General features: G+C 44.8%; 1 protein-coding gene across 4 annotated transcripts in view; it reads right to left on the reverse strand.

Moving 5' to 3' along the window:
* Window positions 1-23,634, reverse strand: part of LOC105248839 (protein dachsous) — a 307,896-nt gene that overhangs the window by 148,485 nt on the left and 135,777 nt on the right. Inside the window, exon 2 of one of the 4 annotated variants that reach the window (XM_025410624.1) lies at window positions 22,365-22,831. The exons of 2 other annotated variants lie outside the window; for them this stretch is intronic. The gene's annotated coding sequence lies outside the window, so the exon portion shown is untranslated. Of the gene's footprint in view, window positions 1-22,364; window positions 23,517-23,634 lie in introns of those variants that run through there. One more of the 4 variants, XM_011253854.3, reaches the window with a different exon arrangement.

Below are 23,634 nucleotides of genomic sequence, written 5' to 3' on the forward strand. Positions count from 1 at the left end.
ACCCGTCGTATGAAATCCGCGCCTCGGGCGAAGGCGTTTTTCGAAGAGTTTCGAGATCCTCGTGAGAAATGTCGCGGGCAGATACCGTACTTCTGGGTTTTACTCCCGAGTACACCGCCCTTTAACGTCAAGCAGAAGTTGCCGTACGGCTGTAATTGCGGTGCCGTAACCGATAATTGCCGGCAGAAATACTTCATTAATACGTAGGTATAGAAAGGATAATCGGCCGCGATAGTACGGCGGACTTATAAATTTGCACACTGTACTCTCCAAGCACCTGTTATTAAATCCTGTCGGTAAGCGGCTGACACGCTCGCTGTTGGGCCGACAGGAAATCAGGCGGTACCGTGCCGTCCCCCCTTCCGTCCCCCCCCTCCGCTCCTGCGTTCCCCGGAGCACACGCATGAATAAGTCAGGCGTATAACCGGTAATAACACGCGTAATTGGTGGTTTTTGTTTGTCGTCGAATTTCGACGCCACCCGCCGCCGTAATGCCGGCTCTCTTTCTTTTCTACAATGTACGCGATGTACCGTAACTCGGAGCGTGTTTGCTTTAATAGCCCAAGGTCGTTGCGCTATGTCGGTATTACTTTAATACACCCCTCCTCGTCATAAATTTCTCAAGCCGCGCGATAGATTAACCAAAGGTTTCAGCACCGCACCCGGCCTGTCTAATTAATAGGTAAACGGGCAACGTTTGAAAGCTTGATATTCATTGAATCGCTTACTTATAGCGCGGGAATGCGATAAGACTCGACGCGGACTCGTTTATATGGAACAGATTCGCGCTTACGAGGCCGAGTTTCCCGAAGACGAGATTCCTTCGCGATGAGATGCTCGACGGAGCGAGCCGCGTTGAAATATTATCGAAGTGGGACAACAATCCGGTCGCGCAAAGTAGGCATCTTATGCGGCGTATCGAGTCGGTAACTGGACTCTCGGTGCACCGTCGTCACGTTCCAAGTCTAATATCCGCGTCGGAGTCTATCGACGCGATCTACCGGCGCGACCGATGTCGATATAGGCGAAAACGATCCCGGAACGAGGCAAGAGACTGGGAGGCCACGGAACGAACGGAGGAAACGGAGACACGGAGAGGCTCTCCGGAGAGCGAGGGAAAGAGGAGGCCGAAGAGGAGGCGGAATTCACAAGCGGGGTTTATGGCCGAGGTGAACAAAGCGGGTGGCGGTAACACGGCCCGTATGCAGAAGTTCTCTCGTGTTCGTGTGTCCGCGGGTAAGCGCGAGTGACACTAATTAATGAAATAATGGCATTGGGACGCGTCTGCGGAGAGGAAGGTGTCGAACGCGCCGCGGTTGGGCGTAGGCGGTTATTTACGCTCATTTGTTTTGCGCGCTTTTGTTCGCTTTCGTCGCGTAGCTCGACATCTTTTCTCCTTTGCACCGAGACGCCTCTCAAAGTTTGACGATTAAATGGGAAACCTGCATCGCGCGATATAATTCATTATCTGTTATAATTATGTGAATGTCTAAAAAAAAATAATTTGCGAATATTAAAATGTATTAGTATGTACGATAAATGTATTCTCTGCGTTCAATAAAATCGTCTAGGTGAACGACGATATTTTTGTTCTCCGCAATCCTATCCGCCGTAAGCTCATCCGCGCGATGCATCATTGTGCCTGCAACGATGTAGCGCCGCGTTAAACCGCCAAACTTCGTAAATCCGAGCCGGAGCCGGTACTGTCCGCGACACGACGAAACGACGAATTTATCCGAGCCCCGCGAAGCTGTGGCACACAAAGTGGATACATCCATTTCTTCCCTTCGTTTCTCCCTCTCTCGTATGTACTGCTCCGTAATCGGATACTTTCGCACTCGCGCCCAAGCCGATCGCGATAATTAATGATGCAAAATCTGTCTTTTCTTTGTATCTCTTTCCGCCTTTTTCCTTCCTCTTCGATACGAGGAACTCGGACGAGAGAAACGTGAATTATTCGAACAGGATGCGAGGGGGGGGAAAAAAAAGTGACGCGACGAGACCGCTATTTTTGTCGCCCATTTCGGGAAACTCCCAAGTTCCTTGTAAAACGTCAAATTTAATAGATGAACGCCGTTTCACGAAACGAAACTTGGCGAATGTAATTTCGTCGGCGCGCCGTATAAGTGAGGCGTCATAAATCGGTCGCGAAATGGATCGCGTCTTTTTAAGCACGGTGGCTTGCTCGACCATGCCACGTACCTACAATATATATATCTCCAATTTCATATAAATATCTCTCGGGGCGGTGCTAATTTAGTTAGCAATCTCCGCGTAATTTGTTTCGCTCCCTCGCTCTCTCGCGCGTTTTCGATAAGGGCATCAACAGGGGGTTCAACGTGGAAAACCGGATGCGCAAATAGTCGTGCCGCGTACTGTTATAACGATCTTCTCATTATTATTATTATTATTATTATTATTCGCCTCGTCGCACGTCCGTTATTAAAATACTCGGCGGTTTCGATTCTCTTCCCTCGGCGGACGCGTTATTTCACGACTAACGGTATAACGCTACCGTGTAACATTAACTCGAGTAGAGATATCAAATCGACGATTTCTGTCCGACATGCCGTTCGAAACACGCGCGGCTTTAACACACGTTCCCGCTTTAATGAGATAGGCGGTTTACCGGGCGATAATGGACACGGCATAAGACAAGTCGAGTAATAAGTTGTGTCGGTTAATTTTATCGAATTTACAAATATACGCTAAAGCGAGCGAGTCTTCCGCGTATCGAATCGTTCGACAGTGTCCGGACACGTGTAGCTGTGGACCGCGACTATTAATGAGCGTTTGGATTAATTAGCGTTCACCTCGACTAATTGACAAACTTTATAACGCGACAATACTCGTATTTATCATTTCTTTCTCTTGCCTGGAGGTACGTATGTATATCGATTTCACATACTATTTTTTAATTATTGCGTGTCATCTCCGTATAAAAAATTTGCATTACATGATGTATAAAATTTATACCGATATATTTATCATATAATAAATTGATATAAAATGTTTCTTTTATCATTATATTCTTGACAAGAGAAATAATATGGCGACGGCTTCTCCGTGAAAAGTCGAAAATGCGTTTAAATCACCGACTCTTGAAGCTACGATAGATTTTTTTTCTACGGAAACAATCGCGCATATCTCATCGAGCTTCGTAAGAATACGACGAATTTAGCGGAGTTTGCGATAACTTCTCCGATTCTCGATCCGGCAGTGAGCCAACTTTCCGCGATGGCGGAAGATATATTCGTGGCTGAGCTCCATCGAACTGTCCGGCGGTCTATTCACCGGCAAATTTGCAGGGCTTCAACGGTTGTCCTTTTCAACTGGTCTCCGTTACGGTGAGCGCAAACGTACGTATAGCCGCGTTCGTCGGCTAGACGAGGGAAAAAGGCCAGCGGCACGTTTGACTGCTCGAGCCGTGCCGCGTCATAAACTGTCCGCCGCGATGCCCTAACTCTTTCTCTCTCCCTCTCCCTCTATCTGGCTTCCTCCGCATCTATGTCGCGTATGCACGTAGATCTCGCCCGCGGCCGTACCGTCCTGCGCTACTCGGAGGCTGCTCGCTCGGTGCAAGCAGCCTCGGAGGCAGAAAAGTCATCGCACCCGCCGTCGCCTGCAAGAGAAGGCCCCTGGATGCTCGAGCGGACGAGGGAGGACGACGAGCGCGGGAAAGAGACGGTCGTCGGTCACCGCTCGCGTTAGCCCGCGGACGGGCGGGATTCCATCGAATATGGCTCTATCTCAAAGACGCGTGTCACGCATAACGAATATTACGCGCGTACAGGGTGTTCCAGAAGCATCGTGTACGTTCTATACCTACTCTGAACCGCGAATGTAAGAGGGACTCCACTCGCAAAAAAATGGCGAGTGTTTTTTTGTAAGATATTCGAATATATATAAGCGTTAGGGAACATGTTGGCTATGTAAATGGAATCTTGAATATGCAAATGATAACGATAACCGACGATATGTTCCGCGTAACAAATCGTGAACACGAAGTGAGGAAATGAAAGAAATATTTGTCGATTATAATATTACTCGATAACCGAACGCATATTCAAGGTACGCGTATATCTTATTAGGTATTTATTTAAAATTAATTTTAAGCAAAGATGCCTCTCGTCTGATAAATCAACGGCATCGGCGAAGGAATTGTATGCTTATAAAATATAAAATAATTAAAGATAAATAGATACAAAAATATTTAAAATAGTTGATTTTCTCGCTTAACCTGTTGGCTACTTTTGTGATGTAAAGCTACATTTTTCTTAAAAATAGACTAGGTATATGAATAATTAAATGGGTATTATCGCGGTGATTTTTTTTCAATGATTCTTTTTCGTCCAATTTTGCGCTAGTTATCGACTTTTATGTCTTTATCTATTATGTATTAGTGATACCAGAGACCACTTAATATTCGCGACTTTCTTTATTGCTAAATTTATGTTTTTCTCACCGATCGTTAATACCTGCGTCATTAGAATGCTAATATCCAATTATCTAGGATACTTTATGCCTATGATTTCTATTTGCCCGTGATGAAAATGAAGAGATATATTGACGAAGGTACATCTCGGCTTATTATGAACAGTTGGCGAAAGTAAATGAGAAAAGCAGCATGCGGAAATTGGTCGTATAATTTACTTGTAACATTATTCATCTATTTTAACAAAATAGGGACGAAATATATGTCAATAAGGAAAACTTTATCATATTTTAATCGATATAATCTTTGCAAGCGCACAAAGACGCAAATGATTTTTATCGGCAAATTGACGGTACGAGACACACGCGAAATGACGCGATAGAGAATGAGAGGCAGAAATCGGGTTCAGAAATTAACGAATGGCGTGCACGCATCGGACGATAGATCCGAGAACCACCAATCTCCGTTGTACGCGTCCGTTCATTATAACATTATAATGTTCCCACCGTTTCCGACAATTTCGCACTAACGACCCCTTTTTGCGAGTCCCTCTAAAATCGTCGCGTGACACGACCGTGACTTCCTTGCGCGTCCAATGTCCGTCTTCGGTTGCGTTTCGTCCCGTTGCCACATCAAAGTAATGTCACATCAAGGATTAAACTCGGGACGCGCGTTATTATGAGCGCGACGTAGACGCTCTCATTAAGACGCTCCATGGCTCCCGCAAAGATTGCAATGCTTATCGTGGCTCGAAACGAAACCCGATCGTCCGTGACAAACGCGGTTAGCGAGGTTGGTGATTCCGATCTCGCAACTCGAATCTTTTTCTCCGTCCGTTTCGTTTCTTTCTTTCTTTGTTCCTCGTTCTACACGATTCTCCAACCTTTTCCACCCCTCTCATCCCTCAGCCCTCTTGGCCGGCACGATACCCGGCGGAGGGATCTGTGCCGCGCGAGGGCAGTGGCACTAATTAACGTTGACAGTAATTAACATAAATACCAGTGCTCCCATGCCGAGAAGTGCCCCGGCGCACGAGATCGCTGGTTCGCAGACTCCGCCTTATCTCGCGATTCCACGCTAATCGCTCGGTTGTTTCTGCTATTTCTCTCCATTCGCGAGGAACGTATTCCACCATTTGTTTCTTGCGTTATCGCAGCTTCCGACTTACCTGCAAAAAGCAGAGAAAACGATACGATTAATGGAAAATGGTACGAGAAACGGGAGGTAAAGAGATATTAAACGCAAGTGATCGCGTCGCGAGAGCCGGTCTAATGAAGATGGTTTAACGATCGCGCGCGCATCGCGTTCGTTGCTCGCATCATCGTTGTCGACTATTTTGCCCCGGGACGCGGAAATATTATACGCCGATCATATTTTCGTGGCGTTATCGCGACAACGTCGTTCGCGCGGCGAGAAACGATCGGCCGGAAAATAAAAGGAAACGTAGGATGTTGTCGGGTCCGAGACGCGAAGCGGGCAGTCTGGGTAATAAATACGATCCAATACGACGGGTGCTAAACCGCTTAGCGCGGCCGTTAGGCGATCACCGGCCTCTATCCAATAATCGTACATGCGCGAGCGAGCATTTCCTACGTTACATTGGAAGAGACATCGTATTACAGTGAATCTCATCTCGGTAGCCATTCGAAAAATCTTGATCAATTATTCTTGGAATGTATCGCGTTTCCACGTCATGTGTAATTGCAAGGAAAGTGAAAAGTATCCTACTAGAGATTCTTTAGATGCGCAATTTTGAAATCTGCTACGATTCGTTTGCAATAAAAGACATATTTTCTCTTTTTAGATCTCTGATAAATTCGATGCGAGTTTTCTGCTGATGTTTTCGAGGGTATAAAATTTGAATATCATTTAGATTCGGCGTATCGTTCTCCGAAGATCGAGCGGGATCCATGTACAACCGCAAAATCAATTTTCGCGAGAGTTGTGGCGCGGGATTCGATCGACGAAGAGGAAGCGGGCGATACGGTTCGGGGGAAAGGGGAGCAGGAGGCCCTCCTTCGCTACCACAGGATTCGAATACGCGGCGAATTAAATCGGCGGGCAATCAAACTTTTCAATATCCCTGCTCATGTCGCATATATGCTATAAAACGCCTGCTGGACCGCCGATTTCCTTTCCTCCTGACGTTTCTTTTTTTCCCGTGTGCATGCGTACACCGTGCGTATACGTGCGTATATCGCCGCCGTAGATCGAGGGCTTAGCGAGTCGCAGGGAAAGGGTCACGCGGCTGGCCTCCTCTGAATTTAATTTAATTTAACATCATCGACGTCCAATGTCGCGTCGCGATTTGACCCTTCGATAATCGCGGCCAACGATTCCATCGCGTTACCAAACGGAGACGTTTTCGTTGAGGAGACCGAGTAGGAACAAAAATAATGACGAAAGCTAATATGCCACTATAACGGCGATACGGTATGATTATAAGTATAATATGAGAGTAAAAAGCGCTCACTTCTTTTATCTCGGTGATTTAACGCTTTCTTCTCGCTTTAAATAATTTGTTCGAAACGATCATCGAAAACGAACCATGTATAAAACGAGCTTAAGTAGCGAGGAGCTCAACAACGAAGCTGGAACATCGGATCTCAGCGTACAAAACTGCCCATGGAACGGCTCTAACATGGCTCATTAGCCTACAGCGTCGCTAATGAAAGCTCGTTACCCGGATGCATGCACGCCAAAGGGGGAGAAAGGGGTCAGTTCTCGATGCGGAGGTTCGAAGAGACGAAGGACACGATGAGGCACCGCCTGTAGGAAAACCACTCGATGTATTTTGCGCCGGATGACTTAGTATTTGCAGGCCGCCCCCGCGAGTGCTATTGTGTATATGCCGGTTAACCGCCGCGATACTGACAACGTGTGTATATATACACGCACACATACGTTCGGTGCACGCTGTTCAATGGCAAAAGAGAGGGGGAGAAGGGGGAAGCTCTTATCTGGAACCGCGGATCTAAGTTGATTGGGTGTGAGGTACAAGGCACTCTTCTCGCGCCCTACGTCGAAGAGCCGAACAAGACCGAGAACGTCGTAACCTTCGACCAGGCCTTCTTCTTCTTTTTCTTTTTCTTCTTCTTTTCCCTCGTTTCGTCTTCTTCTACTTCTTATTCCTCTCCTTGCCTTGTATCCTCTTTCTCGCGATCAGCGCGCCGACTTGGCTCGCCGTGTCGGATCAATGCCGAGGATTCGTTTATTGTTTCGTGCATGAGATCCCGTATCTGGTAAATACGAGCATTCGCCAGACAGACTAAATGAACTTGCAAGATAGTTTACGACGGCATTACTGATGCGATCCATGCCGAAGGGAGTCGTGGTTTGTCCGTAATAAGAACAAAAAAAAATAAACATTTTCGACACGTGTAACGAGTAGCATTTATCCTGTTTTAGTTTAATTAACATTATACAACATACGCAGACCTCGGATTCATCCTTGTCGCGTTAAAAATTAAATCGAAATTGGCTTTTTTATTATTGGTTTATTTTAAAATTAAAATTACAGTAATAAAAAGATAATAAAGTTTTGTTATCAATGAGTCAACTGAGTTTATCTTCGGTTGAATCTTAACAGTTGAGGACATGCTTATCTATTCCATCGAAACGTTCGCTTTTTATTACTGTAATTTTAATTTTGAAATAAACCAAAAATAAAAAAGAAGAAAGTGTAGTCCAGATAAATTTGCATATACATATACTAATAATAAATAATAATTATAATAGATAAAATTTAAAAACTCTGTGGACGCCTATGTTAGCAGCAATATCTTCTTTGTTAAATTAATTCAGTTTATATACGTGCATAACTTGAGAGATATCGTAACGCAAAAAATCGGAACATTTCCAAGGTATTTGTTTACATGCAAGATATTGCGGGGCAATTGCGAGGGAAGTAAATAATGGTACACAGAAGCACGTCATCGCCGGTGGTAACGGAAAGGAGCGGCCTTGTAAAAGAGTACCCCCCTAACATGGATTTCCTCCGGATGAAAGACGCCGATTCGAACCGAAAAAGGGGTAGCTGCGGATAGCTCTTTGCACCTTCGCCGCTTTATGACTGCTAAGTGTACCCAAATCCCATTCCTGGCCATAAAATCTTTAGAGGCCGCATAGTCTGCTCGGCGGGAGGTAGAGTATCTCTCATCGATGGCTACACGTTCACTTACGTATACGGCCCAAGCCGTTGATCACTGTTATGCTTGTGATGCTATTATCGCAAATTTAAACAAAAGTCGAGCCAGGTAATATGCAATTTGTAACAGATGATTAATAATTTGAACGAGAGCTTGATGCTTAAAATTATGTTTGATTTCTTGCGATAATGCAATAATTGTTTTGCATAAAACCATCCGTTTAAAGAAATTTCAATCAACATTCTTCATTCATCAAAGCGATAAAAAGATTAACGAGAGAAATTCTACACAAATGTAGGAAAATAAAGTGTAAGATACACATGGAAAAACCACCCAATCAGGGAATAAAAGAAGGAAATGCCGCTGAACAAGAAAAGGACAGCGGGAAAAAGAGAGGAAGAAAACTACGAGCGGAGAGCGGACGAAGAAAACTACGTGGGTAAAACTATACGCCGCGAAAGAGTCGAGCCTTGGCGTCCAGCATTATTAGCCCGGCGGATCGCGCGCGGCTTCCACGGCATATCCCGGCCTCCTACCGTATTATTACGCGCAAAATGGCTCATTATTATCATTATTATTTTATATTTCCTCCGCTTCATCGAGGCCCCGAAACCACCGAAAAGCAAAAAGCCCGCGAAATTAATATAAATAAAAGCTCTGGACACAGAACAGCCGACGTACCGGCGGGAGATACCCGAAGATGGAAAGAGCAAAGATGGGTAGAGAAGAGGAATAAGAAGCGAAGGGTGGAGGGAGAAAAGGAAGACACATATATAAAGGAAGAGGGACCAAGGAAGAGAAGGAAGGGAGGAAGGTAGAGGCCGAAGTTGCTGGCTGTATGGTCGTCGGACTTTGGATACATAGCTGGCCTGAACCGCGGCGGCGGCGGCGGCGGCGGCGGCGGCGGGGCGGCGGCGGCGGCGGCGGCGGGCGGCGGCGGCGGCGGCGGCGGCGGCGGTGGCGGTGGTGAAGGAGTGGGAAGAGGGGCGGCCGATATTAACAATAATTATTGGTTCGAGCCTCTCTCCATCCGTGATCTTTCGAATCTCAAGATCACAAGTGAGATCAATTATGTCCGTCTGATTAGCCCGGGCCTCCGATCGGTATACGGACGCGGCTATTTTACGGACGGGGGCTCCTCCATCGATCGCACGTGTGTGCGTCCTCCCTCTTAACCCCCTTGTCCACCTGTGTCCCGCGGTCAAGTCGGGCTTCTGCCCTCCTCTTTTACCCTCCTGTCCCCTCTTGTTTTCGTCCTCTCAAATATTACGAGCAGGGCGCCCGCGCACGCTCGTATCAACGTTATTATATGGAACGCAATATCGTTTATAAAGACTGCCCCTCCCTCTCCTCCCCCGTCCCCTTCCTCCCTTTAAGTCGTTCTCCATTTTCGGTGTCGATCGTGGGTAAATTCTTCCATGAAAATAAGGAGGGCGATCGTATTATCCGTACCTTCGCGGCCACCGACCCGGACGTCTACCCGGTCAAAAATTGCACCGTTTTTGCTCGATAGCGTTGGAATCCCTCCCTTCTAGACTCCTTCTCCCTACCAACTTCTTCGCATCCCGGCCTTTTCACTCAAACGAAAGATTTTCGCACGATAATGTGGGAGCATCTATCGACTTGTACGAGAATTTTACCTGCCGCGCGAATCGCTTACTTATTACCCGCAACCGATATCGTTGATAGATCGATGGATCGAAACCGAGAGAATGATGGAGAGGAAGAAGGCCTTGTCCAGGAGAATTAAATGGAAGGAAACTCGTGTTAAACGTTCGAGAATCTAGTTACCGCAAAGCGAGACAGCGCGTGATACTCTTTTGATATTATAACAACTTGATTGTCATATTCAATAATCACAAGAAATCTCCAATTTTTCTTTCGCCCGAGACACATTTGCACAATTTTCGTAATTCGCGTATGGTTAGATTCGCATAGAAATGCGTGAAAGATAAAGTGACGTAAAATAATATATTAAAAATAATATTATATTAAAAATAACTATACATTGCATTCTAATAAAATGCGAGTAAAAAGAAATTATATAACCCCATATCGTTAATTTACTGAACACGAAGTAGTAATATGTGGGAGATGCAGACGTCACACCTGTCACGCTGGCCAGATTCTACCTCGAGCGTCGCAAACTCGAGGGCGAAACGACGCGATGTGACACTGCATGCGGGTAGACACGGCCGTAAATCAATACAACGTACTCGCTCATAATGAACAATGGGACACAGAGTCCGATTCATGCGATCGCGCATCGGCCGACGACGACGACGACGACGACAATGGTTTACCGGAACTCTCCGCAGGCGGACCAACGAGGATGATTACCGGCTAAAACCTAGTCTCGCGCTCGCGCGTTTCTCGATCGTAGAATAGGTGTGTCCGTTATAGACGATAAAAACGGCAAGGCGATCATAGAAGGCGAAGATATGGAAGTTGAGAGAAAGAGAGAGAAAGAACCGAGCGCATCCACCTTACCCCCATAAATTTTGCGCGACGATACTTTACGACGCGCGGCACCGCCCCGTGTCATTATCGCGCGTAGAGGAAACGTACGCTCATCCTCGGGGATACGAGTGCCTGCGGTTTGAGCAGCGCTCGCGAACGATCGTAGCGTATATACGCTATTTTTCCGAAGGTGCCGAGTGATCTCGGAAATAACCGATCTCCTCGTGAACCGCGAACAGACGAGGCCAGTTCTAAGGTTGATACACCGCGATGACTGCTGATCTCCCGCCGGTTATTAACGAAAGATCGGTTGGCAAATAAGTCGCGAAATACGCGAGCGAGCTTTCGTCGCTAATTAGCGCGCTGGATCCGTCCGGTGTAGATAAAAACAGATAAAAACAATCGCATGGCATTGAAACGTGTACGTTCGTCGCGTCTCGTAGAGTCTTGTCTGGGTCTGGGAAAAATGTTGCAATTATGTGTCGTAGCTTAACTCGAGATTAACACGAAAAGATAATATTCGATTAAATATGCCGAGGTCTCTGAAAATATATATACATGCTTTTGCAGTCGGTTACACTTGTTCCCGCCCACCGTAGATATAAACGTTAATGTGAACCAGCTAGGAAAAAAGCACGACGAGTAAATAAGATTTAATTAAAAATATAAATGCGGCAAGAACGTCAAGACGCGTCTTCTTCTCACGGTGTAACTATCAAAACTAGTATAATTACTAAATATAATGTAATCTCCTAAGTACATCAGGCCTAAGATACACATTAATTTTCTATATGTAACATATCTATTAATATATATATATTAATTACTCATGTATGCTAATTTCCGCAATTTCTATGCAATCAGCTGTTGCGCAGATTTTCTCTCATTCTATCGAATGTCTTTTCTCGATGACGAACAAGAAGCCTCGTGAAAAGTATCAAAATGTAAGATGGCTGCTAGAACGATGGACGTTATCGCGGACTGCGACGACATTTTCGTTATTGCAACAAGCTACTCGGCGTGGCGTTTCATTCGCAAACACATTCCTTTTTACCAACAACTTGTCGCCGAGTCGATTTATTTCTCGCCAACGAGAACGAGTGCGAGAGAGAAAAAAAAGAGGGAAAATATCTCGGAGATAGAGGAGCAGCATCATTTAGAGATCGCAAACAAGCGACTCCTACTCTTTACGTTAGTAGAACATATCGGATTACGTGTTTTGCATCGTGTGTTACGGTTCGAGAGCAACGAACAAAGGAACAAAGAAGACAAAAAAATGTAGAGTGCGATTCGCAGTTAGACTACATAAGATGACGGGATAATTATAGACTGTGAGAGCAAAGTTCCCGAGATATCGAATTTCTGCGGTGTCTCCCGTGACGCTATTTTTCTCGCACTCGCCCTTACGAAGAAAATGAGACGGAATTGGAGAAAGATATATAGATGACAAAGAGATATCGGCCCTGATGGGGAATCCAAGCGCAAACGATTCGCGTTCCTCGCGAAGGGAGGACGATTAATACCTAGCATTCTCCGCACATCGCGTCGCACTCTCTCCTCTCTTCTCCCATCTCAACTGATTCACGTCTCTCTTGCTTGTAGAGCGAGGTTATCCTTCGAACCTCGCGGGGTTATCCCTTACACGAGTTTCTTTCCAAGTCGGAGAGAATCGGGATTCGTTGCTTAGATCGTTCTGACATATTTATCCGGTTCCTCCTGCCCACTTCTATGAGAATTTCCCTTCTCGCTGCATCGCTTCGCCCCATCGTGAATCGGCTACGCTATCGCGGATATACGTATAATATATCATAAGCGCGATGCATACATGGAATTTGAAAGAAGAAGAAGAAGCGAAGAGATAGATAGAGGCTATTTTACGTATATTATATACATTATTATATATTATTATAATTATTATTTCTTGATTATTTTATTATTTATATTATTGATTTTATTATTGACTGTCTTATTTTATTGATTAAATTGCTATTATATATATATATATATATATATATATATATATATGTATATAATAGCAATTTAATCAATAAAATAAGAGAAGATTGCTTTGGCTGAGCGCACTCTCCGAGACTCTGCAATAATTACAACAGAGAATTATGAGCGGCTGCACTTGATTGGATCTATACGCGCCTCTTGTGTTGCCTCTTTCTTCTCTCGTCTCGGCTTCCTCGATAATTCGGTTCTCTTCCCGTCTGTGTGCTCCCTTTCTTTGCGTGCACGAGAATATCTTTTCTCTAAGATTGCTACACGGCAATGAAAGAAGACACTTTCTCACTTTACTCCTTACTTGCTCCTGTTCCCTCTTGTCTCGCGAACCACAGACTATAGTGGCGTGAAACGAGAAGAGAGACGTTCTCAGATGTTTCTCGTGATTGATACTCTGCAATTTCGGCGAACGGCAGTCGTCACGTGATTTAGCAAAAAGATCTCGAATTTGGAACGCAAATTTTATCTCGAAAATGCGTAGCCTCGTTTGGATAACAATTGTTGCGATAGCACCGATATAATTCGATTATTAATAATTCCTATCTCTTATAGATAATGATGAAGGAAAACAATTTTTTTTTCAATTTGTTTTAAACAGACGAATATAACGTTACGATTGTTCACCTCCGAACGATAGCCTCGGAATAGCGCGAGAAACTTAGCCGCGCGGTATACTATGGGGCCGCCCTCAGCAAATTAATAATTGCTTTCTCCGCGAACGTGGAAGAAGCAGGAAGAATTGCGCCGCGTGGACCCTCCTCCTGCACGGGCAGCATGAGCGAAGTTTAATCAATATTCAAGCCGCGATTTTGATTATAATTAAACAATAATGATGGAATAATGATTTATTACAAGTAATTACTAGTTGCTGGTTAGATCGAACTGGTTAGGTCTCTCGCACTCCCATCCATACAATCCAGAGCCGCGCGTCTCTTTCTCTCTCTCTTTCTCTCCACCCTTTTCTTCCTTCCTCGCCTTACCTTCGACGATCCTCATCCCAGAGATATACGGCGATTGATGCGCATTGATGGCCAAGGCGTGCATTCGAGCCTTGAACGTTATGGAGACCGCCAACTTTACACGCGAATCAATCGAACGCAATGATACTTTTTCAAGTATACTTTTCGCGCTTATTCGAATCGTTCGGAATCGTCCATGTGTTTGTTTTATAATAATCGCCCTCGCACACCTGCGATTTCCTGTCCACGGACAAATTAAATATCACATTTCCCCTCGCGATCGCGCTACCACGTTAGAAAACAATTATTAACCACCACTCGCGTTCCATCGAAGGCGCATTTTTCGCGCCAAGTTTGCTTCCTCCGACATCTACGCCGATATAAATCATGCTCCCTATTCCTTTATTTGCCGCGCCTCGGGTATTAATTACACCTATCGCATTCATAGTTATCGGACGCGAGTATCTGCGTACCAGGTGAGACCAGGTGCAACTGGAGCGATCCGTATAATAAGTCCTCGAATCAGATATTAAGGAATGTACAACTACCCCGCTCGCAGCTATCCCTTTCGTATAATACATGATACGAATTTGTGTGAACAAAGAAGCTTTATCGTTCCGCCAATATCGCAAAACATATGTAGGAATGTGTAAAATACTGAGCATCTATAATATTATTTAGAATTTCTTTCCAATTGTGATCTCTATCAATATGCAATAAAATATGCATATCTGTTACGTATGCGAAACAACTTTATGATTGATAGTGGCAGGTGTAATTTTAATATATAGATATACATGTCGACTACATATATATAGTAACATTATGTAGTACATCAGTCTGATAAGCAATACCAAAGCGATGTACTGCGTTCTAAAATCAAATTTTTCCGCGACTTTTTCACAGCAACATTCTACTCTGCCAAGTATTATTAATTATTACGCTACTTTTTGATTAACGAGCAAGCATTACTTTGGTATTCCCAAACGATCTTCTTCCTGAATTATTTTTTATACGATAGCAATTCTAAAGTACAGGATAGGCGAAAAGATAAACATAATGATTACGATGATGATGCTATGAGCATCGTCGTAACGATAAAATTATGAAGAAGGAAAAAAGAGAAAAAACAGTTTTGATAAACTCTTAAAAAGAGACGAATAAAAAGAAAAAGAACACGAATTTGTTCACGATCATTGTAACGCTCGAACGAGTGCGGATGCGAGAAATGCAAAGATCGCGGCACGTCAAATGAAGGCAATGCATTCGATGGCGATGCGCGAGAACGTGTCGTCTCGATGCAACAGCTGATCTTCCTCATCGCGACGAGCATCGATTTATTTGCCAGATTTGTAGCTCGTCGTTATCGCCGCTTTCCTCGCATCGGAATCATTGTAATATCGCAAAATCTGAGATTATCCCCTCCGGCAGCGCCAAAGAGCGTTGCTGAACGCGTCGTCGGGGATAATATTCTCGCCACTCGGCGTCGTACAACTGCTAGTTATACAGTGCGACTATAACATAGTGGCGACTAACAAACTATTATGCACGATAGCGACGGTGGTGCGAGCGTCATTAGCAATGACCAATGTAAATCGCCGGCGTCCTGGTAGCGTTAACCGTCGTCGTTTATGAAGCACCGTCTTTGTGCCGTCCCAAGATTAACTAATTGACTCGTGGTATGCTCCCACGAGCTATGCTACTATTTATGCCGCACGCCGATCTCGCGAGAACGTGTATACATAGGGTGGCGAAAGAGAAAGAGAGAGACGATCGAATACGGCGGCGATGTAATAAACGGCCGGCGTTTCATTAGCAACAAACTAATATCGTACACGCTAGTTCAGCGTAGCGCAACTCTATCGCCGGTTGTAATACGGCGTACACCGATAGCGAGCGAAGCGACCGACCATTAAGGGAATCCTCCATGGGAATACTAAGCTTCATTAGTGCCCGATCGTTGTATCGTCACGATGTCGCGCGATGTAAACGCGAATATGTCAAATCGATCACCTCGATTTCATCGATTCCTGGGCGAGCGCGATTTTAATCCCGATTCATAAACGTGTCTTTTGAAAGAAAGTTTTTTTCTTCTCGATCCCAACAATTTTGCGCTTTATTAAAATCGCATTCTTCGCGTAATTCCGAAATAATTGGAGAAACTTGAGGCCGCTGGCGTTGCCGCCGAGGGCATGATGAGATGAGTTCGATCGCCGAGGCGCCGCAGTTCCTCATTAATTAATGATAACTGTTGTAATACGATACGGTATGTCACTCTTGGTCGCATGCTCGCGTTATCTCATCCCGGGGATCCCGTTACGAGCCGGCTCTCTCCGGCTCGTTTCTCGAGGCTTGATACGCTTAATGGCGAAATTAATATACATTTTTCGCGGCCGCGTCTACTCCTCGAAACTCGTATCTCAACTCGCACCATATGGAAAGCACCGCTGGATCTCCGATCCATCTTCGTTCCCGACGTTCCGTTACCTCTAAGCGAGACTACGTCGTAGTTCGCACCGAATCGATCTCAATTTTCGCACGAGTCTCGCGATTTAAATAGGCAAGGATCCGTGTCGAGGAAACACCTCGCTGTAATTGTACTTTTTAACGAGACTTAATGACGCCGGCAGTTTCTTAGAATCTTTTACAAACCACGCGCTTCTCGTCTCGTATCTGCTTTCCGACTGACTAAAAATAATTGAGACGCCAATAACCGTAAAGCCTTAATTATGCGATTACACGGATAACTTTTTACTCGGCCACTCCTGTCTCGAATGCAAGAGTGTGAGAGCGAGAGGGATTCGACACTTTCGAGCCGCATAATACCGTGCAACTAGCAACGGTTTACTAACCGCTCCAACAGTTTATACCCAACTATTATCCGCATTATGTTCCTCGGCGGGCTGGACGTCGAGTTCATAGTCTCGGCGCCGATTAAGATAAATCCGCGGTGCAATGAATCGTGGATCATAATTGATGCGCTCTTTCGCGATACGTCGGGTATCGTATCGGCTAATTGCTTTACGTTGATAAAAATTATGTCACTATTTTACGTCATACTGATCTTATATAATTCGAGCGGCTGATTCGCCGAGATTATTACGTAAAGATTGGGCGCTAAAGAAGGAGTAAAAAGAGTCGACGCAAAATTTATCTTTCGTTCTGCGATTGGCATTTTTAAAACGACCGGCTTATCTATCGCGAGATCTTACAAATTTCCGCCGGTGATTAAATATTAACGTAATAGAGACCGCGTTGTACGCGTGTATGCGGCGAAATGCGGTATGCGCACGATGAGGGAAACGACCGCGAAGACACGAAGATGGAAGGAAAAAAAACAGGCAGACGAGGAGATAAAGAGGACGCGATGAAGGAGGGTGAGAGAAAGGATCGAAAAAATTACCCGACGCGAAATTCTTTGCTACCAATCAGCGCAAAGATAATTAAACGAGGGGAGGATACCCGAAGCCACGGGAGGGATACGTAAGAAAAAGGGGGAAGGGCGCGAGATAGGATCGAAGGAGGGGCAGGCGTGGCCCTTCTGGAGAATGATGGAAGCACCGGTAACTGGCGGTAAGAGAACGACGATGAGCTCGAATAAAATAAGAAGGAGGAGTGGGGCGGAAAACGAGGAAACGTATAATAGCGGGCGATGTTATGCGACGCGATGACCGTCTTTTTTTTCCTCTTGGAACGCCAAGTAGCGGCATGACAATTACGTAAATATGACGATGACGACGACGACGATGATGATGATGATGATGATGACGGCGATGAATGTTGCTCGAGGCTCGCGGGAGACTCGCGCGCGATTTAATTTGTTCCTCGGCAGGAACATCTGTGGAACGTTCGTTCATCGACTATCGACGTCGTCGATATCCTCCCCTTCTAAGCGAATGCGTTTATTAATGAAATGATGGAGCGTAACGAGCGGCGGAAAATTCACTAGTAGGCAAGTACGTCGGGGATTAATTAAGCGCGGTATGCGGCTTATCAACCGGTTCATTTGTCACGAAATTAATGAATACTCCTCCGGATAACGCTAATTAACGCGCGCGTGGAAGGCTGAAAGCGAGGCATCTGTTTAGACAGGAAAATTCCCGTGCAGCACGCGATATTCGCTTCGACTATTCGATCGAGTATACGAACAAGGAAAGGAAAGGAAAGGAATCGAGATTACTTGACGAGTGACCGAGTAAACGTGAGATATCGCAACAAAGGTTCAAGGGTCGACGCGGATCCGGCCGTTTTATGTTTCCGTACGTAAGAACCGGACGAAGCCTCGCGAGGAGAGAGGGCTTTGCCATTTCAGCAAGCGGCCTCTGTCTTTTCTGTCCAAACACATCTAAAAGCCCAAATATTTGAAGTTATCCCGACTCCTGTAAACACGGCGAATGCCGGCCGTGCGCCGCAGCTTCGATCCGATTCCCTCGTCTTTCATCGTGTTCGCCTCATGGTCGATACGAGCTGCTGCGTTTCCGTCGATTTACGCGACACGACGCAACGCACGCAACGCAACGCAACGCACGCGGGATCGATTGACATTCGGACAACGCGCGTACGTCTCGATAAATAACGCGGTGTGGATTTAGGTGGTGAACGTGAGCGAACTCTGATTGTCGTGGCCGAAAGATCCTCTCGGCGCCGTCTACAAAGACGTTTACGGCTTTTATAGTATTTACTCGGTTAACGAGCACCGGCGAAAGAGTTTGTTAATATTAGCATACGGGAGAGAGAGAGTTCGAGGAAGACGGATCGAAGCATGTGTGCTTTGCGGCGCGGATTAAAACTTACAACAATAATAATTACTCTTACATCATCTGATAATCGTGTAAATTGCAACGCGACAGAAAATCTATACACGCGTACCTACATGCACCAAAATGTATCCTTTGCTCGGACAAGCGTTAAACATTATCTGCTCGCCACGGAAAGTCTCGTGTATCGACACGGCGCCGATCCCAATTAAGGATCACGGCGAGCAACAAGAAGCATCGATGCGTCTCTCGCATTTCGCGAAAAGAACCGAACTTGAATTAAACGGGTAAATTTTCAAGTTGTCGCCGTCGACGGAGATATCGGGGCCGCGTTATACGACGCCCTAATCTCGGGTTAAATCTTAATGCTGGACCGGGTTGGACGCGATTTCGCCAATGCGTCGTCGTCGCCGACGTGGCGCACTCGCGCTTTTACGACTCGACCGCTTTTACGATCGACCTACGCTGGTCCCCCCCGGGTCCCCGCGCGAAGAAAGAAACGTCGAGATTAGCGCCGACACGAGGAAAATAGAGAAAAGCCGACGCGATATCAGTCGCCGCCACCGGGGACGACGGAGGTTTAATTAATAGCGTTTAGCGTTACTGGACTTTTAGTGCGTTTAGCGCATATATCGTACATTCGGTACGTGTAACGACCGCCATCGGGAACCGATATAAAGCCGATGCTTGCAACAGCGAACAGCTTCTTTCTCGGTAGTGCAATATCTTTGCCTGAAAGCCAAGTAACACCTGGTCGCTAACTACGGCTATTTTCACCTTTGCTTCCTCGCGCCTACACGCCAACCGCGGGTTTCTCTCTCTCTCTCTCTCTTTTTCTGTCGGGGAGGCGCGACGTCTTCTCTCGATCCCTGTTCTTCTAATTTACGCTCTCATCGAGGATCCATAAAAACGGGTAGTGCGGTATGCGCGATGGCGCAAACGTGAAACGCCACGCGAAACCGAAGGGGACGCCAAAGTGCGTCCGTTAATACGACAGTATCTGCAAAGATAAGGGAGTTCGGGGATTTACCTAGCGGAAAATTTCGAGAGAATGGTAAATCGTAAATTCCAGAAATGTGAGAAACGCGCTCTAATGGTTGCCCGCTCCGTCTTCAAGTCCCTCCGTGTCCCTTCGAGGGAGAGAAAGTCGGCTGTCTAATTTAACGGCATGCCGCATCTTAGACCTACATTACCGTTAATAGCGAGAGAAAAAAAATGACGTTCGATAATAACAGACATATTTCACAGATAGCGGCGGCAAGGATAGCTGTTTGGAAACTCGTATCGAATTAATTATTACGCCGAAATTCGAATCGTTTAATTCCATTTCCTGCGGGAAGCAAATGGCTCATTATCATTAATTTGCCGTAAAGATGACAAATCAATCTCGAGACGCGTTTTATCGGCCGCCATCGTCCAAGCGCAAACAAACGCGCAAAGCTAAGAAAGAGCGTACAAGAGCGTAAAAATAATCAGTCGTCGGCATTTTAACGAGCGCGGACGAAGCAAGGGTAAGTTGTAATTTATCGGTGACGAAGGCGAACGGATGTACGACGATTTGTACGGGCGACCGACGGTGTTTTCGAGAGATTTTCGTCGCGATCGGGTATATCGCCGCGCTGCTCAAGTTTCGTTCCGAGTTAATCTCGAGAGGACGGCCTCATCCATCGCGAGTCGTTTGTCGGTAATTATGTTAAGGCGACACTTTTTCGGTAAGTCAACGGGCGCGAGATAAGCGGCACGAAATTGAAATATCCTGGCACTCTCCGGCCGCCCCCCCTTATCTCTGGAATTCCACGTTTCACCGTAAGTGAGTCGTTCCATTCAACGCCCCACGCGGACCGATCTCTCACCTTTCTCTTTTATTTCGACCCACCGAATGTCCGAATGTCCGCTCTCTATCGCGATGCGTGCTTCCATTTCGTAGTCGTCGACTCGGCCGAAAATCGAAAAAGAAAACGCGAATAATATAGCGAAAGCGAGCGTTTCAGAGAAAAGAATCGCTCTTTCTCTCTCTGACAAATTACTTTTGCATAAAAATCTCAACTGTGTCGAGATGCCGTGTATCTTGTAAAAAAAAAAAAACAGAAGTATACCACGCAAGGAAAATACGTCCGCGAGATCGACAAGCGACGAAAACAATATCTAGTTCAGCTAGCCGAGACCGTAAGCCATTAAGGCCCGTATCGTTGGGCTGTTTACGAGCAATTTGACGGAGGGAAAGAATCACGCCCGTTGGGCCCGCTCCCTTTCCCTCGTGCGACATTCCTGGCGTTCTGCCAGCGCCGGACGTGTCACCGAAATCTGAAAGCAGCCGTAAAAACTCGCGTAAAGATTCGTCGGTGTACGCGATGCGGCAAACGGGTATGATTCCTCGTCGTAACGGCGATCCTCTGATTCGCGATTCACGCTCGTCGCCGGGCGACGTCCGAATTCCGAGGCCTCCCTATCTCTCGCGATATCGCGAGTCCTCCCTTCTCGTTTTCGACGTAGCTTCGTACTCACTGGCACATACGGTCGGGTTATCGCACCAGAGCCACGGCGATTGGCCGTCTCGGTGGAGAATCGGAAAGTGCCATGACTGCGCCATATGCGATATGTCGCAATTTCATTCAAACGGACGTCGGCGTCCCCGGAAAATTGGAAATGGTCGCGCGGCTAATTTAATGGTGTTTTTTCGAGCGTTGTCAACGGTAAGACGCGCGTGTGAAAAGCAAGGTAAAAGCGGGGTTTCATTTGGATTAAAGCGAGAAGTAAATCATCGAGGAAAATTGTGTACATCAACGTTTAATAATTTGAATAATAAATTTTTAAATATATTTATTAAAATGCCTAATAATGCCTAATGACAATCCAGTTTCCATATCGCAATATTCCGAATAAGTTAAGGTTTACTATCGATTTGATCGGATTAATCACACTTAGTACTAGTATTTGATATTTAATAATTTTATATAAATATTTTATAATAATAATTTTTTATTTAATCCATATACGAATCAGGTTAGATTATTTTTAAACTGCATTTTATAAAAATTAAAATTCGGTACGTTTTTTACGATATAATATTTAAAACACCGGTATGCGCTTATATTATGTAAATAACTCGAAATAACGTAATATAAAACTTGTAGAAAATATATGAAAAAATATATTTAATTTTTATTATACACATATTTTTGAAATAATTTTTATCATGATATTTATAAAGATTTTCATAAAATATCGATATTTACTATTATTCGATCGTAAATCATATTTTTGAAATAATTTTTATCATGATATTTATAAAGATTTTCATAAAATATCGATATTTACTATTATTCGATCGTAAATCATTCAATTGATATCTAATTTAATCTGATTCGTATATGTATTAAATATAAAAATATAAAAATTGTAGAAAATGTATGAAAAAATACATTCAATTTTTATTATACACATATTTTTGAAATAATTTTTATCATGATATTAATAAAGATTCTCATAAAATATCGATATATACTATTATTCGATCGTAAATCATTCGATTGATATCTAATCTAACCTGATTCCTATATGAATTAAATATGATACATCTAATTAATTACAGACTCACCAGTCATAGTCTCCCTGTTTTTTTCTCGTCGTCTAATCCATTCATCTTTCGAAAGTCCTTTGATGATCGATGATCCATCGCACGTGCAATTGAATCAGTCAATTGGGCAATCAATTATCATCACTCACGAAAATTCGACAACCGCACGATGTACTTTTTTCGACACTACCGAGAGAGATGCACGTTTATTTATTATTATTAAAAGATAAATGCCGAAAATCAAAACTCGCGATACTTTTACCGAAATTCACGCGCGATGAATATACTTTTAAATATCGATTATCGATATATATTCACGGCATTCGCGTAATAATCGCCCGACACTTATTCGGCACTCCCGACGATATTTATGCGCGCTGATCCACTCAAGATGTTTATCACGTTATTCACCATCACTCGCGACACTTGAAATGCGTGCTTCCTCCACATCCTCCACATCCTTTTTGCGATATTTATTCTCGACGTTTCTAAAAGTCACATGAATGAAAGACACTCGACAATAAATATAAAAATGCATCTTCGCGACACTATCGTGATCGACTGCCATTTGATATCTAACAGATGCGTGAGATTTATACGTCGAATGAGCTACGAAAGATAAAGAGAGATAACACTCGACGAAGCTTCGACGGAATATATCCAAGTACGCGCACTTGTCTACGTGACGTCATTTGTACATAACTCGAGCTCGCCCCTCCTCTCCCAATCGTCCAGCGAGGCTTCTGTTTTTTGCCGAGTAGGGTGCTTCGCGATATGCGTGCTTTCGAAGAAAGTTTATTTATATTCTCGCGTCAATTCCAAGAATAAAGTTTCACTGGGACTAAATCTCGATCCCGAGATATCTTTCCTCGATAAAATAATCGAGATAATTACTGAGTAAATAATTGATACGTCACTACGTCCGACATTTTGGAATACAGTTACACGTAATGTCGACCGCTCGGCGACTAGCGAAAACGCGTCACACCAACGAGGTTAACTCGCTACTCATCAAGGCTTTCGCCGAAGAGGGAAATTCGATCAGATGTTATACGCGATTCACCGAACAAATATCGATATCACTATTATTCGCGAGGTTTAGTCACGACGATCATTCGGACAGTTTTCGCCGACTTCCGAAATTCAACTGTCGCGACGGTTGTAGTTCGGCCAAACGCGCTAGAAATTTTCAAGGATGCCAACTTTTGAAGCCAAATTTAAGACGCAGCGTCCAATTATTCGCGCGCGTTTCAAACTCGTCGTCGATATCAAATATTAATTTCTTTAAATT

The sequence above is a fragment of the Camponotus floridanus genome, unplaced genomic scaffold (assembly GCF_003227725.1).
Source record: "Camponotus floridanus strain SB8 unplaced genomic scaffold, Cflo_v7.5 scaffold33, whole genome shotgun sequence".
Classification (NCBI taxonomy): domain Eukaryota; kingdom Metazoa; phylum Arthropoda; class Insecta; order Hymenoptera; family Formicidae; genus Camponotus; species Camponotus floridanus.